The sequence below is a fragment of the Pieris brassicae genome, chromosome 1 (assembly GCF_905147105.1).
Source record: "Pieris brassicae chromosome 1, ilPieBrab1.1, whole genome shotgun sequence".
NCBI lineage: Eukaryota > Metazoa > Arthropoda > Insecta > Lepidoptera > Pieridae > Pieris > Pieris brassicae.
This window is the reverse complement of record NC_059665.1, coordinates 224,626-243,161: the sequence shown is the minus strand read 5'-3', so window position 1 is coordinate 243,161 and position 18,536 is coordinate 224,626. Positions and strand designations below refer to the sequence as shown.

The 18,536-nt window shown below is 33.3% G+C and overlaps 1 non-coding gene across 1 annotated transcript; it reads right to left on the bottom strand.

Moving 5' to 3' along the window:
- Nucleotides 1-1,081: 1,081 nt before the first annotated feature.
- Trnar-ccu lies at nt 1,082-1,154 on the bottom strand. The gene has a single exon. It is a non-coding gene; the product is annotated as a tRNA-Arg (tRNA).
- Nucleotides 1,155-18,536: the final 17,382 nt, after the last annotated feature.

Sequence of the window (18,536 nt, the reverse complement as noted above, 5' to 3'; positions counted from 1 at the left end):
AATATTCAGATCCGGTGTTTTCGCAGAATCATAAAACCTCAATGTACATAAATATGGAAGAATAATAATGGATAAAAATTTATGTAATGTCATTATTTGTGCGTACTCAGGGCGTAACCAAACCAAAATAACATTCCTGTTAGGTAATCTTGTATACCTTGGATATGAAAACTTCAAAATGTGTGTAAAGTTCTTTATAAAAATTGTCATCGTAACACCGCAATGATGTGTTTATTAGTTTTACGAGATATGCACTGCGTGAATAAAAACATTCATAAAAGTAATATTTCATAGTGAATTGGCTAAAGAAAGATATACTGAGTGACAATTGCATTCCATCGAACGATTTAAGATTTCATACTAACTGAAATACCTACAGAAATTATCGTTTTCAAAACTCTTAACATAGTCATGTTTGCCACTTCTTTCGGTAGAATAAAGGTTTTTTTTTTAATAATTACAAATTTACTAGGTACAGTATTTACACAGTTCAGCCATCTCCTGACTGACTTTAGATTAGACCATCACAGCGAGGAAAGGTCCAGGATATAGAATGGTCCTGTATATAAACTTCAAATAACTAGAATTAGTGTAAAATTAAAAAAATAAATAATGGTATTTCTGTGATGAATAAAAATTTATTTGTCAGCAGGTAGTTCTAAAAAGTCCGACAACTTGAATTCTCTCACTCAGCCCCAAAATAAAATTGCGATTAAAACCATTTCAATATAACGCATAAGTGGGACACCTTAATCTGATTTATCCGTCTATAAAGTACGTCACAACTGATGTTTTTGTCCCCGTCATCTTTAATGTGCCATAACCTGACTTTGAAGTAATGTTTTATTCGCTACTAAACATTCGTTTTAGAACTTTAAGTATTGATATTCTAATTCATTCTAGAAAATGCGCAGAGTAATTCAATAATTATATAATTAATTTATAAGTTTGACCGACTGATAATAATAAATATTTAATAAAACTTTATCGTGCATTTGACTTTAATATATAATAAAATTGTTAATAAATACAATATAAATAATTAAATATCCATCATAAATATAAAAACAATAAAAATAAGTACCCCTGGTGGGACTCGAACCCACAATCCCCGGCTTAGGAGGCCGATGCCTTATCCATTAGGCCACAGGGGCGATGGTAATGGATGTGAAATAGCTGATAAGATAATTTGACAGTTTGTTACTTATATATAGGCACAACATTTATAAAAGTTTTTATATATTTAAATTATTTATAAAAGTATCTACTGTCAAACAACGAATTATGAACGACACTGAAGATGTTCGTATTACGATGCCTGATACAGATTCGAACACGTTGAAATTGGATTAACTTATTATTGTATAGTTGAAATAGCTTTAAGGTTTTAAGTGATTTTAATATCAACAAATTCAAATTACATAACCTTTAGGTAACCGAAAATAAACAGCTACATTGAAAAAGCTTTTAAAAGCCCGAGCTAATCTCTAATTCATTAAAAGCACCTATAAGCTTCTCCCCCGGCGCCGCTTGATTAACATATAAATGTGGCACTTGCGGTCCGTACGTAAATAAAAACTCAATCGGTATGCCATTAAACGTACGCTTCACGGTATCTCGACACCACAGAGTACCATCACATCAGAGATACGACTATTGTTAAATTACCTATTTGTTCCTTTATACCTAAATATCCAAGTGATATCAGGCTCTGTAACGCCATAAACAAAGGCCACAACCTCTCTCTTACAACTTAATTACTAACATTGATTAAAATATTGATATGTATTACAACAATTTTCATCCGTAACTTTGTGTATGACGCTCTTAAAGAGGTTTGTTCCCTAGCTAGTTTGAAATTTTTATGTTCCTTAATGAATGGGTATATGTATGTGTTTAAAATGTGTGATGTCATATTTTGTTTCTAATTTTAAGCATACATGTTGTTTAAGGAAGTATAAATAAATAAATAAATTAATTAATTAAAAGGCAATATTCTATAACCTAAGTCGATCGGTCTCTATCTCCCGCATACCTATATCTTGTTCAAGACGGAGGGGCTCACCCCAGCCTCCTTGATTGACACGTGCTTACCGTGTATACAGTGTAATTGGCAATTTTATTGTTACAGAGAATTCTAATTATATTAAGTACCTGCTCTACGTTCCTTTTGATGTGCTTTCTTATTTCATAGAACAAAGCTTTACTCCAAACCCCCGACTCCTCTGGGACGTTAATATTATCATCTCATTATTTTTTAATAACTCTTGTATATCTGTTTCTTAATATATTTACATATTATTTAACATTATCCCTGTACATCCAAAATAGCTTTCAAATTATGGTTTTTTTTTTACAAATTGTAAAATGTTGTATACTTTTAATCTTTTGTATTTAAAACAAACGTTGAATGAATATATTATAGCTAGCTGCAGGTCTGGCTTCGCAAGGCAGGACAAAAATATTTTTAATAATTTTATAAATTAAAATATCTATAGTTGGTCAGGATAATGGCCTTTTAAATGTCAAGGTTTTTTAGTTTATTTGTTACAAATATCATAATATTATATGTTCATTCAGGAAGATTGTCCGAGAGAGAAACATCTTAACAATCAATAAAAGTTACATAGAATAAAATTTGCCTTAGACTCAAAACAGTGCAATAAAAAGCATCTGTTCGTCTCAGAGAACAATTATCTTAGCAGGAGGCGAGCACAAAAATAATTCACAATAAAAATAGTTAATAGCGAACATGTGTATTTAGAGACAATGACATTTTGACAAGTGGTATTCAAGCTATTTACCTACCTAACGGTCTTTTTAAAATGAAGACAAGTGTGTCTGATGTCTTTGATGCTTGAATATTTTTTTAACGATATATAAGGTTTGTGAAAAATTTAGATTTATTGATTTTTATAAAACAGCTGATCTATCATATATCAGTACTTAATTAAAATGTAAGCGCTAATAAAAGCTCGCGTACGTAAGAGAGCTTATAATAATTAACCTTAATGTATTCTAAATACATTAAAGTTAAATAAAAATAAAGATTGTAACTCAAAGTCAGAGATTCTTAACATTTTTTGTAACTGCTTATAATAACACAACACTTGTCATATCATTGGTATTATTTAAAACAGGTGGGCTTAGGCTTTATATACACGAAATATACAAAATATATTTACATTAATTGACTGTATATCCGTCTTGTGTCAATGTCTTAAAATTGATAAAATTTTAAATATGACAACTAATTGACATTCTTAACGTGGCTGTTACAAAAGTTAACATTTTTGTTTTAACATAACATATTTACGATCGATAATATACATACAATACTGACACAATATGCTGTTATAATGTGTCATGAACAAAATGAAGAAATAAAACAGTTGTACATTATAGTCTTGAAAAGGTGATCCTGGCAACATCCGCAAAGTAATATGACGTTCACTGCACGATGAAATACAAGTTAATAAAACTGAACTCTGAATTATGTATAAAGATCATAACAGTAAACATGTGTTTTGAAACAAAACGTTTTTACTTCACAAAACGTTATGATAAACTTTTATTACCGCGCCTAAAATAAACAAGCTTCAATATATATGTATATTATTAATATATGTCGGAGAATGAATATTTCAAAATTCCCGCCACTCTGAAGTTAGTCGAGAGATGCGGTGTGGTATGGTAAGGTAGACTGTCGTTACGTGTGACGTTGACAATTGACGATGCCTAGTCTGTGATCTACCAAATGTCAGTGGCGCGACTGTTTCGTGGCAGTAAGTGAATTCTTTAGTCACTTGAGTTTCGAACGTCGTCTGCGCCGGACGTGCGCAGACTGTGTTATAATGTCGGACGACGGTAGTAACACCAATTTTGCAATTATTAAATCTGCGACATATATATACTAACTTCTGTACACTATGATAAAAAATGTTTTGACTCTAAATTTACAGCAAGTGTCAGAACTCAGGTCAATACTTTATAAGCTAGGGTTTAACTATGTCAGATGACTAGTTACGGACAATCAGACTTTTCATAGACAAGAGCGTTCATATTTTGTTGTGTTGATCACCATAAAATAATATGAGTTGTTCATAATAATGTATTGGTAGATAAAAGTAGTATTATGGGATCGATATAATACATAAGTATGTATATATAATGTAAAATATCAGGTAAATATATAGCACCATGTATAAAATAAATTAAATCACCTGAACGAAAGTATGCGACATCGCAAGGTGATTCTATTTGTTGAGCTTTATGAAAATAACTTGATTCGGGACATTCAGGTCAAATATTTTGGCACAGGTGGTTCGATAGATTAATATGGATTTTTGAAATTTTATTACGCGCTTAAAAGCGTCTTTCTTTTCGTTGGAATTTATTGTTTATTTAATGCGAGTCTATATTTTACCTGCAATATATTATGAAATTCTTAAAATACCAACATTTACACTTTAGGTGCGTAATATATCTACACGAATCCGTGTTTTGACTTCTGAAATTGGGCGAGGTCGCGAAATATTCTAAATGACAAAATGTTTAAGACAAGCTTGCACTTGAATGTTTGTTTAAAAAGGGTTAAAATTAACCAAAACTGCCCTTGATAATAATGCCTAGGGAATTATATAACCTATCAAATGATCACTAACTATAATAGAAATCTGAGGGCGAAACCAGTTAGTATCTAGCGTTATTAGTTTTTTTTAACGTTTTGATGTAATGTTTCTCCTAGCGTATAGCAAACAATATTCTATTCTTATTTTTATTGCTTTCTTATTATATTGCTATTCTTCTATAATTTAATGAATATTTTTATCTTATGAAATCCTCTTATCTTAATCTCAATAATCGATTCGCTATAAAAATCTGGAGCACCCGGCGTTAAGCGTATTTAGGTGGAGTTTATGAGTCGGGAAGTGAACCCATAATATCACGTAAACATTTTAAATCTTTGAATTTTAAAGCTGAGCGCAACATTAACACCTTAATTTAAGCGTTGAGTAGAATTTGATGGAAGAATCACGGAGTCTTATGTGCGTAATTAGGCCAGCACAACGGTTTTGAAATTATAAACGTTATACTATTTCAACTTCCATATTAAAAATATAAATGACATTATATATGACCTTATTTACCTATTATTTGTTTATTTACAATAATATATTTAAATTGCAATAAAAGTAATAGAATATTGGTTAAAATATTAAAAGCGTTGAGTGGGATAGCTCCGACGATTTGTCACATTGACAAACAGCTTCCTAGTCACCTACACTCGCATACAAAATCGCTGGAAATTATTTAATTTGTGTTCGTATGTACCATGTCATATTCGATTACTCTCGTTTATAAAATAAATGTTTGTGTTTAAAGGAAAGAAAATAAATGAATAAAAAATATATAAATTAATGAATGATTTTGTATCTTTCCGTGTGATTAGTCACAGTGTTTAAATTATTTTACATTAAAAGCTAAGACAATGCCAACTCTGGGGGAGTCATAGTTAACGAAAACACTTTTTCATCTAAATATACTTTTAACTGTAACACAGGTACAAATAAAATGACAGAGGCGCCCTCACACACGAGCGATTAAATGATTTACCGTCGCGCGGCTGTTACTCGTTTTATCAATTACCACCTAGATCATACCTACTCTTTTCTACAGTATTCTAGGTGCAAATCGGGAACCACTAAATATGCACTTATGCCAGGTTCAGCAGTTTTTGTCAACACACAACATAGCTCCCCTATATTCATTACTAATTTAGTAATAAAATCGCTTATAATGTTCAAACTGGTCTAGCTAGCTCTATAAATCTTCAATAATATTCTGATCTAAGATTAACAGACAAAGAACATAATTATAAGAAAAACCAAATGTTTTCACGTGAGAGAAAATGCGTTGGCAAGTAGATAACATAAATTGCGGAGCAAGTTGCTGACCAAAACCCGTCAAATCAAAATAACCAAGTTCTGAGTAGAAATATAAATAGCTGGGCGTTTAATCAAGGTGCCACGACGGGGGGAAACGGGGCTGGAGAGGACAAGTAATTAAGGTGCGTCCTGACAGCTGACAAATCGGCCTTGTCCATAGTTTGCAACTCTTTTGTTATGAAAAGTGTGCGGACACGTCTCTAGAATACATTATAGAGAGTACCTTTATCATTTGTAGGAGTTATGAGGGGCTTACGAGCCGTTTTCAAATATAAATTACGTGGGTAGTAACTAAAAGGATGTTACCGTGATGTTACTTTCAAAATGTTTATATTGACTATATATAAATTATTATATATACATTTTGAAAAAGTTGATGCTGCTGGCAAGTAAGAAGCGCATTACTATTAGAATGGTTAGCAAAGCAAACTAATAATAATAATAACTACATCGAACTTACTTTTCCCCATCCTCCCCAGACATGAGTCCTTATTAGCTGAGATTTAGCGGAACGATTGCGAGCGGCGTGATACACGGCCAGGTAATATGTCTACCATTTATATATTTGCGGCTAATTAGACCTAGTCGTAAAACGTGAAATTAAATTATTGCGCTGCGCCCGCGACGCTGAACTGAGAGCTAACCCAGTTTGCGAATTATTAATTTATTAACATTACGATGCGTATTTAATTTTTCACAGTTATATTATCTGACTGAAATTATTTTTATTTTGTCTCTTTTTACACAATAATACTATATTACCAATGCATCATGTTTGGTACACGTTTGATAATAAGGCTGCACTATAGTTTTCAGTGTAGTATTCTGTATTCTCATGTATCTAATGAATATTGAAACAATATAAATTGTGCGTAACATTGTCAAACTCTAAGCTGAGCTAATTCTCATAATTTACACCTGCCCAAGTTGACATAAATCAGGCGTTTGCTCAGCCGAGCGTGCGACACGAGTGCGACATCATATCGTCTTTATTAACACGAAAATAACTTAAAACGGCACATTATATATCTACCAGTTAAACCTTTATATAGTTGCAAATCTTTGCACAATTTTCCAAATTCCGTCTGCATAAACCAACCGAGGATTTCAAGCACCTTTTATTCGAATTCTTTGCGAATATAACAAAACAAACACTACTTATCCAGAGCCTGATATATTCGGTAGTGGGCTAATCAATTCAAAAAAGCATTGATAAACCTATCAGCTATTTGACTAGTAGGTTTTTGCTTTTTGTTAAAATCTAAAATCGAATGAGTAATATTTTTGTTGTATTTTGAATGTTAATACAAAAATAGTTATTTTCACCACAATTGTCATGTATTTTAGAAAAGGTATCTTGCAACATATACTGTAGATATAGATGATCAACATGACATGATGTGATCAACTTTAATAAATAAATAAACCTTGTGAAAATGTAATCAAAATATAAATAGGTTGGTCGGAAACTGTTTGCATAATTGTCTAGACATTATAATAGACACTGCAATTGTCAGTTATAACTCCTTCTAAGCCTACAAACGCGAGTTGTAACCTAGGAATGCAATAAATAAGACCGAGTCGAGACCACAGGAAACCTAATTTAATATGATTGTAAATATATCTTTTGGTATTAGCTTAGTAGTTTAGTGTGGAGCATAATTAGCCAGCGCAAGATCAAAGAGCGCGCTCTCACTACTTTGTTGCGATAATGCACTCCCGCGCACCTGATGACTGACGCGCGATTTGATTCCACTAAATGCTTTTAAAATGTTTATGAGTTTTATTAATAAGCTGTTGTGTTTATACATGGTGAACATATAAGAATTTGCAATTCATGAAATGAAATATGTATTTGCTTTGCTTTTGTATGTGTAAACGATATATACGTAAAAGTATTAAGATTTTTTTACATTCAATTAAATTAAAAACTACTAAAGGCTCTTTAATGACTAAAAATGCATATTTTGTTATCTCTATCTCAAAGCAAAGGCACATTTCTTGTCAAACGTTTATCAAACTAAAAGAAATTCTAAATTAATATTCTGTTTCAATTTGGCAAAAAATACGCCACACAATTACTACACACTGTACTGTGTCATCATTGCTTCTTAATCTAATAGCAAGCTTTGTGAAAGCGATTTGAATATTTACCTTTATAATAAGACAATATTATATACAATAAAGTACATAAATAGTAGTCTTTGATCACCTGTCCTCCTAAACAAGGCTCAATACGACAGCTAAGACTGCACCACTGTACTTTGAATGAAGGATTTTGATATTGTATATAATACGTTCAAATTATTTATTACAACACGATTGTCTGTATGTTACACATGAAATTTTAAACTTATAACGTTTTATGATCTCTTTAAATCATACTAAAATATCTCTTAAATATCGTGATTTATACAGATTTATTTTAATAAAGTCGTAAAGTTCGTCTCTCTACGAGAACATGTCCAACAAGGTCATAGAGTATAAAATTTATAGAAGGGCAATCAATAATATTATGCACTCATAATAAAGTTCGTTACAAAGTATCAAAGGAAGTGGGTTTACGACGGAGAGACGGGAAGACTGGACGGGTCGAGTTATAGTCCTATCACTGACTAATCCTATGGTAGATAACGTTTGGCTATCGTTCATCACTCATTTCAACTAGTTCTACGAAAGTATGAAACATATATTACAGAGTGAAATAGGATAGAAATAGATTAAAGAGCGAGGCATCACAGGAACTAGGAACGAGGTCATCATCTAAATAATGGTGCAGGTTTATCAAATAGTCTGTTAATTTGTAGATCTTGCAACGTCGTTATAAAATTATAATGACAATGGCAACTGACACTAAACGCCTATGACATAATAATGACTGATATTAAGTTCATAGAAAACTATTTGTTATTATAATTAATTAGTAATTTGAAGTTCATCAGCGCCATCTAACGCTGCAAAGTTGGTTATATTAAATAATGTAATAAATGTAGCCAAGCAACTGGAAATCTAATATTTTTTGTACACAATAGAGGCTCGAATAAATGAAATCATAATATCTTGAAGCTCAAAGATCCCCGAATCAAACCTGTGGCGTAGCGGTGGGCAGCGGGCGGCGGGCGGTGACGAGCTCTGTCAGAATAACAATAGCACAGTGGGAACGGACAATACGGACGGAACAACCGGCCGCGCTTTGTTGGAAAAATATTAACATAGATTAAATCGTAGATATTATATCTATAAGATACCTACTGCAAAAAAAATGAACACTTTAGTGACGTGGACTATAGATATAACTTGTTTCCAATTTTACGACCATAGCATATACACTGCAATAACAGAATCAAAATTGGGATTTGTCATCAACGTTATAACTAGAAAAATCATTAAATAAAATGCAGTTACGTCACACAAAACTGTAAGCTTTAAATTCATTAATTTTAACAATAGTTTAAGATTATAATATTTTAAATATCGGAATGAATTGCTTGGAAATGAAACGTACAGACTTTGTTGATGCTTAAAGTGGTGATAACTATTTAAATATTTATTGCAGTAATATCGTTTAATTAATCTATGACGGACTGAGGCGAGTCCGAAAGGTAGTGGCGCGAATTAAACATACCTCACTGCGAACAATGGCGCCGCTTTAATATGCCGATTTATCCCTAAACCCTCACTAACGTCTGCATTTACGGTCCAGACCTCTTGGTGCCCAGTGTTAACCCACAAAATCTAAATGAGTAATATACAATGTAAAATATGTATATTGATACTCTTACCATTTTTCTATACAGACACGATGGTCAGCTGTTTCATTTCTACTAAAATATTCAGCTGTCCCTGAATACTGTAGCAGGAGACTTATCTGATGTATTTTTCATATCGCCGCCCATTGACACTCACAAAACGAAAGGGCTCGCGAGTGCGTGCGAATTGCTAAGCTCTTTTCTTGAAAACTGTCAGTCGAATGGGTGCGGTATTACTTCAGTGGGCAGGAGGTTAAACAGGTATTAATCCGAACAATTATTATCTAAATAGAAATGTTGATTTACCTCAAGACAGTATTCATTCATTGTAAAAGCTACTGAAGAACGACAAATAAAAGTTTAGGCACATACAATAATGTACAGAATCGCTATATTTAACTATCCGTGTTACCGTCAGCTCGTGGTTATATTACGGCATAATTTAAAACAAATAATAAACAAACCACACTATTTGTTGTTATAACATTATTTTTATTCGCCACGTGTTTAATCCGCGTGAATATACGAAACTGGGCTAATACTGTATGTTTATGTAAAGTGTCTTATACAACTGGATTTATCTAGAGACTGGACACGTCAAACTAAAAGATGAAGGCTCATATATTTCATTTCTTATTACGTATCGGCTAAATACTTAAATTATTAAGGATGCAGTTCTCATGTAATAAGTAGTAATAATAATAATACTGTTAGAAAAATTACATTACATTAGATGGGTGTTAGTTTTGTTATTGTACAATTTGTTTACGTATGTTATTGTAATTTCTGTAGTTCTGTAGTATGGACCCTTTTTGGGTAAAGGGCTTCTCCGCAACCTTCCATTTAGGTCTGCTCCTAGATTCCTCCATCCCCAGAAACCGTAACGATGTCGTCAGCCCATGGCGTTTGTGGTCTTCCACAAAATGACTTATTCCAAGAGTTTGATAGCCTTATTGCCATTTTTTCCCCATTATTATTTTTATTAAGGGATATTTCAATTTTATATGGAATTTTGTCATCGCCTGTACCGGTGAGAAGAGAAAGTCTCTCGAGTAGGTGGAGGAGGGCGGCAGTAAATTGACGCTGATTGCTATCAATTGTCGCAATGATGCGCGCGCGCACCGGCCGAGGTATTTATTGTGACACTGCATTATGACAACTGCATTATGTTATTGGTCATAAACCATGCTCATCTTGTACTTTTATAGCTTAAGCGTCTTATGTGGGAATGACAACCATTTCCATGCTGTATATGGGTGGTTTTATTAATTAAAAAGAAAACATACACACTGTTTAATGATCATGTTCACCATGTTTATCGCATACCTGTCGCTATATTTGCTATAGCAAACATTGATATTTTGAATCAAAAAGTATTTAATGATTATTCCCATATTAAATTTCTCAAATAGACTGGGTTTGGTGACAATATGATACACCTTTATCGCATGGAGTACGTCGACCTATGAGCGGATGTTGTCAATTGGTCAATAAAGGTGCATTTACCTCGCGACCCGCCTTGAACTTACTGTACCTAGCTATAACAGATAAATTGCATCTGTTGTACAGAATAATGGTCAATGAAAATACATACAATGCACTGTTATATCTACTAATATACATTTATATGAAGTATAAGCAGAGATGCAATCTGAGACGCCAAAGAGTAGAATGTATTTTAGTGTATTATATTCTATAAGCATTTTCTAAAATTGTAAACTATACCTACTCTGAATAGAACTCGCTACTCCAACACACAAACAAATATTTTTCTTAACGCACATAATGATAATAATAATTAAAAATTAAAACAAATTTAAAAATTATGTCCCTGTGTACCATGAGAGCATTTTCTCGCTGTATTGCGATACTTATTCGTCGAGGAAAGCACCAGCTCTGGGGTACTATCTACCAGGCGCCAGCTTAAATCTTTAATTAGCGCCTGTGAACCCCACGGCCCAAGAGTTTCTGCTCCGAAGAGGACAAAATCGAAGTTAGGAGTGTCTCTTCTGAACAACTTTATATTCTATTGAAATATGTAATCATTCTTGTTTATGGTCTTATACGTGGAATATTTTACATTAACTTATTCAACCGTTTTAAGCAGAGCTAGTCGTAGCGACAACCATTTAAGAACAGAAATAAACACTTATTTTTCATACAAGTTTTTCCAGCGACTGTACCAATCAACAAACCACCTTTTATTGTCGCTTTCATCTCCCGGTGTCCGGTTGCCATCCGCGCCGCAATTGACTGTTACTTAAGGAACGTCTTAAGCGCCAATGATTTCAGACGAAAATCAACTTAATTCAAAGTGTATAAGAGCTTAAACTATACAAGCATACACACAGAGAAATAGCCACGTACTAAAGTTAGCTTTAAAATATGGACTTAAAGTGCAAAGCTGCTTGAAAAGTATAAACGCAAGCAATATTCAGTAATTACTGTATGCGTCTATCAATTTAGACAACACGGTTTATGGCTGAATGCATTTCTTGAGTGGCCCAGCCATTGCACTGTTTCACTGTGATCTAGGTGAAGTTTATTGCCTATTTATTAAGAGTGCCAGAGCAGGACAAGACTACAATAATAGCGTTTTGAGATTCTTGTATACGTGTACCAGAACTCATAAAACTAGCATAGTCATTGATCATTACTGAAATAAATTTATAGTACAGAAATAAACATATTTTCAATCACTAGAACAAATGTAAATAGCTTAAAAAATACTGTTTTTTATGCAAACGGGCAGGAGGCTTACATTACGTGATACCGCCGCACATAGACATTCAACTTGCCAGAGGGCTCGCAAGTGCGTGTTCTGCCTTTATTCAGATACCTAAACTAACTGAGAAGACTAAAACGAATCAATTGTAAGCGTGATAATCAATCCTGTAATAAAAACATCAGTTAACCCGCACTCACAGTCTCCGTGTTAACGGTTTTCGGACGAAAAGTTAAATATTTTGCCTAACCGCAGAAGGCTTGCTGACCATGAGAAATATCAATCAAGCCGATGCTGTAATGTGACATGCACCCTATTGTAGGGTTATGGGTTCCAACAACCGCATCCATATATCAAGTAGGTACTGACCTAAAGTAACGCCATATCTTAAAATCTCCTTTGTTAATAAAACCATCCCCAGTCTGAGACGTCTAGAGGACGTTGCCATAATAACAAAAAAGGGACTACTAGGGGCACTACGGGCCTAGAGAGAAGAAAGAAATGGACAAAGCCATTTAAATTATTGAATTAGTCTTAAGTCCCAAACAATGGTTAGAGAAAAAACACAAGAACAGAGTTTTTTCCCTTTAATAGAGGCTGTAAGTAGTGTTATGGGACAATTTCTCATGTAAAATCTCCTTATTAGTAAATTAGACTGGTTAGACTTGAGTTACTTATAGGTATTAAGTTAGACCAGAAAGAGAAAAACACATGTATTAAAAAAACAGTCTAAATTTTACTAAAAATTTAATAGATAGTTAACTTAAACCGTTACATTTTCATTGCATTAAAACTATGTTGAGTCAAAATAACAATTATTACATAACATTTAATAAGTAGCTGTAGTAACAGACATTTGATGGTGCACATATTTCGTTACTCAAGGAGTAGACCCCGTGGAGGCTTAAGTTATACCTCGGCGTTAAATAAACAAACAGATAACATCTGAAATATGATAATAGCGAGGTGATGTCCAACCGGAAGTGGCCGGGCGCCGCCAGGGGGCGCTCGTGTCTTAATTTCCGGTCACGGCCAGATCTTACGATATACACTTTTATCCTGGAAAGTCCGTATATCCGGGGAAAAGCCCGACAAGGTGTCTCATCTTCCACGTAATTGACTGCTCCTTATTCTACAAACCACTAAACTGTTCATAATCTTTTGTATTTCCGCAAAAACTATTACAAACTAGAAGCCTTTAAAGGTGTAATGCCTTCCCCTTCGCCAAAAAATTCAGTGTTATCATTCAGTAGGTAAATATACAATAGGACCATAAACTATCTATTAAATATACCGTTTCAGTAAAATTTACCAAAACTGGCCCAAAATATAATATGTAATATATTCACGTGAAAACTCCATTCATAAAACGCCAACCTATCGGCCATTGATATACAAATATGATACAATATAATTTGCGAAGTGGCTGACCTCAGAAGCCATCTTGAGGAGATCAGTCCGCCCCGCCGCGGGTCTAGGGGGTATGACGGGTGGGGGCTGGGGGTGGTTATTGGAATATTTTTCATACAAACACGTCTGCACGTGGACACTTCTACTTGATACAATATTGCTATTGTTAGGATGAGATTTTATGGTGCTTCTTTAAGACCAACAATTAAATTACTATAACGTGTTTGGTGAATTATCACGTTCTTTATTAGCATAAGTCATTAGTAAGAGAGAATAATCTCTTAAAATCAAATACGTGGAATATCACTACAGAAAATATATAATAAAAACAGCTGTGAATATTTTGAAAATAATAAATAAATGAGCATCAAAACAATTTTCGTATCGCAACTGACAAGTACTTACACACGTACATGTTCAAAATGAACCGATAAATACCTCTTTCAGCAAATAACAATAATAAATTTGGCGACATGTAATCCAGCTCGTAGCAGAGGTAAAGTTGCATCAGTGTCCTCCCGCGGTCAAACTTATATATTTATGTATCGCCAACGCCCCTTGGCATTTATTATGCCGACTTTTTCAAGAAAGGTTAACCTTTAAACAAACGACTTTACATAAAACATGTTCTGGCTTCAGTTATTGTGTTTACTTCTTAGTTATCTACGGATTCATCAAAAGGAAAGTTTATCTAATATTTCAAATGCAATCGATGATACAATATCATACAAAATTACAAAAAATGTGTATCGTCCGTCCGTTATACTATTATATATTTGAAAATAAATAAAAAATACATATACAGCTTAAGTGTCTCATAGATTAAGGCTTGAAAGGTAACAGAAGACGTCATTCACTGCGTGGACACCTAACAACGTATTACTCCAATCTCTAAAAACATATAAACGTTTTGCTAATGAAATAGAAAACATTTTCTTTCTCTTTAATTATAAGTACCGAAATATACGAATAGTTTTAGAAATGATTATACCTTCATATGTACAGACACATCTTAATATAAACGAAATAACTTCAAAATTCTGAAACAAAATTTGCCGCTTTATTATTCCAAAAAATATTTACCATAAACCGTATCATAAAGGCAAAATGAGATCCAATTTTAAACAGTCGGGGAAGGTGGGCCAAAATGGACAATCCAATAAAAGCAATAAAAAGCGGACCGTCCGTGGCGACATGTGGGCAGCCACTTGCATTTTTTAAAAATAAAATTTGCATACGTTTAGGGCGAACTAAGATGTTCGGCAATATGAGGGAAATAGGGTTCCTCTTTTAACCGTTTACGTTTTAATGAAACCATTCTCGATCGCATCATAAACGTTTATTTGTTCACGAAAGTACACTATTAACTCTAACAATTGAACTATTGAGATACTTAATTTTATATAAAGAGAGTCTTTAAGATATGAAAATCTACTAAAACTTAACTCTCGTATGACTGAGGACCTGCGTAGATTTATTACTTTTTCACCAAACATCAAGAAAATCGGGGCACACTCCCTATTTTTAGCATTTAAGAACATTTATAGAAACGCTCACACGCTTAAAGATGAAATTAACACCTTTATCTGTCAAATCACCCTCCCCATATATCCATCAATAATCAAGACAAGATGTGAACGTGAGAACTATCCACTCTGGTCGATACTCCCCGTTTGATCACAGACCCTCTCTCATTAACACTGTTTTAAGATATATGGACCAAATATTGTGAACTTTAAACTATTGAAATAAATACGAAAGATAACTTCAAAGTAGTGTCCCACGGTGGCCGGTTTGTTTTATCATAACTTACGGGAGATGTTGTTAACAGATATTTGTATTGAAATATTGATATGAAAACTAACATATTAAGCTATGTGGAGAATTACAAATGAAGAACATCAGATCTACAGGACACAACCTAATTGTAATAGAAAAAAATCCAATACAATAGTAATACTAAATATTAAGTTAGATGTTTTATATTATTGTTTTTATTTTGATGGGAATTTGAAAATTGGACAAATATTTTACAATATCTACTACGATTGAAAAACGTAATAATAAATGTTTGTATAAAATTGATACGCAGAGCTCCATTTGAGAATAGGCACAACTATAAATACTTCCTTACACCTCACGTATCCAAATGAAAAGCAAAAAAGCGGTTGATGTATGTGTGTATGTCCGTCGGTCGCACGCGACAGGTGGGCTGCTGTCAGCGGTAAAAGCGGTATTAGTCAGCGTCAGGGTTGTGTTTCTTTTTTAAAAATCTTTGCTCGACGAATGTTGGTTTTGTAAGACATAATATTACGTTTAATAACGTTGTTTTCAGATTTTCCAAACCTTAGGTGAATCAATTTGACGAGATACTGTTTAACACTTTCATTACTTTTGTTCAAAATTAAAAACAGTGTTGGAACAGTCGCAAAAGGTCTATTCTCAACCTTCAGATCACACGTTCAAATCCCTGCTATGCATCTATGTATGTTTTATTATAAAACACTAGTTTGTACTGAAAATCTAGAGATTTCTAAAAACTCATTCCCACTGATTGGTATAAATTTAGAAATTAACAATCAACTGACTTTTAATTTTTAGATGAATTTACGTCTTTGGTTATAGAAAAACCTTGGTATATCTTATTATTAAAAACGTAATGTTGATTATTTTAGCGAGGCGTAATTTTATTAAAATTTCCGTTTATCGGTATCCGAGTTGGCTGCCGGCCAGCTCTCGTAGCGTTAATCTAACCTGAGTGGATCACTCAAAAATCGCTTCAAGACAGCCGTATTGATAACTTTGATCGTCGTGTAAACACACTTTTTTCCCTTGAACTAGTGTGAGGTAGAAACAGAGTAGCAAATAACAGAGGGATCCTGAAAATCAATTCTGTGCTTTTTTAGCCAAGACTAACAACTAGCTGAATTTTTATTTACATTTTGTAAATAAACATTATCTTCGTTACGCAGAATAATGTAGCAATCTAATGGTACTAGACATTTTGAAATCAATCTAGAAATTTTCGAGTTAGAAGTCGATATAATTAAAACCGAATATCAAATTCCATTTTAAATAATATTTTCCATTCTTCAAAATTGTATTATTTTTGTCGCAGTCACTGGAACTGATTATATTTACAACAAAGTATGTCTCCTGATAATTTTATCAACTAGATTATAGTAGGTACATAAAGAATGACGAACAACATTGTAGAGATAAATAAAAATGTATTGGTCTGTGCGCTAGGTAAACAGTGGCGGCCAGTGAGCGGTGATCATTAACCCGTCATCGGGCACAGTTAGCGTCATCATCTACTTGTTGCCACTCATACATACAACACTTTTTATTTATTTAAATTAATGAAAGACATTTGTGATGAATTAGGTGCATCTGTTGCGTGATGGAAACGGAAATTGCAAATACGTGGAAAGTTTTACCAAGAAAATGGATTTTTAGTAAAAACTATAAATACATTTATAACCTACATTTTAGATTTTACATTTATACCAGTACGACAAAACAAAATCGAATATGTCTTCTAATAAAACTTCCGTGCTGTTATAATAGACTGTGTCGTATTAGGGACAAAAAACAATAATTTATATTTATTTTTAGCCAAGTAAAGTCTAGTTGAACCAAGGTCGGGGGACGGCATTTCTTAGTCACTAGTAGGTACTATGCCCCATTTAGTTTCATATTTTATTTTTATTTATATAAGAAGGGAATGCCATAAAAATAGAGTACATATTGAAATTAACATGGAATATTGAGCATAAATAAGTCAAGTGTTTAGAAAAGCATGTTAAGTAATTCGTAGGCATGGTGCGGCTGTAGATTTACGAGTCGCGCTATAACCATAGTTATTAGTCGAGCGATATATTTCACACATGTAAATGCGGATTGCCTCCGGGTCTCACTATATTTTTACGCGATACAAGTCACAGAGTAAAACATGACCATCGTTAGAGACCAAGCACAACTCATTGTAATAGTCATTAAGCATCTGTAGTAAAATAACCTGGTAGAATTTTTGATAATTGCTTTTAAATTACAACAAACTGTTTATTTAACTAGTAAGAGTAAAATAAACATCGCGTCATTTTCCTGTACACCAGCTATTTTCGTTATCCTGTGCCCCGCGTAGTTATCAGACTGATATATTGTTTCTTAGCGTTTATTAGCGGAGTTATTTATCATCCATACTTAAACGTATTGCCCGTCTGCCCGATCCAGTGTGAAAAAATGCTTAAGGACCGTAAATCAACGAGAATTTGGGCAACAATCTGCTAAATACAATCTGCTTAATAGAATGAGCTATAGAAAAGAGATGACAATAAATTGTAGGCGACTTATTGGAATCGGGCCCAACGCGATTGTGGACTCGATTACACTAACTATGTCCTCGCTAAGGTCTACATTTGTTCATATTCAAGTGCGGACAATAAGTCCTCCTTATAGTTTAGTTAAACAAAAAACATACATAATAACAAATGATGTTTATTTAAAGAGTTATTATGTTTATTTATTTATTTTACGAGTCCCTGTGTCGTGGGCAGCCAGTCTTTTCTTTTTGACATATTAACTGTACTTGACAATAATTTTTACATAACACACAACTACTGTTGCTAAAAAAAAATAACTTTCCGTAAAGACAAAAATAAGACAGGTGAGAAGATGTTTTTTAGGATTGTTAGTGAATGT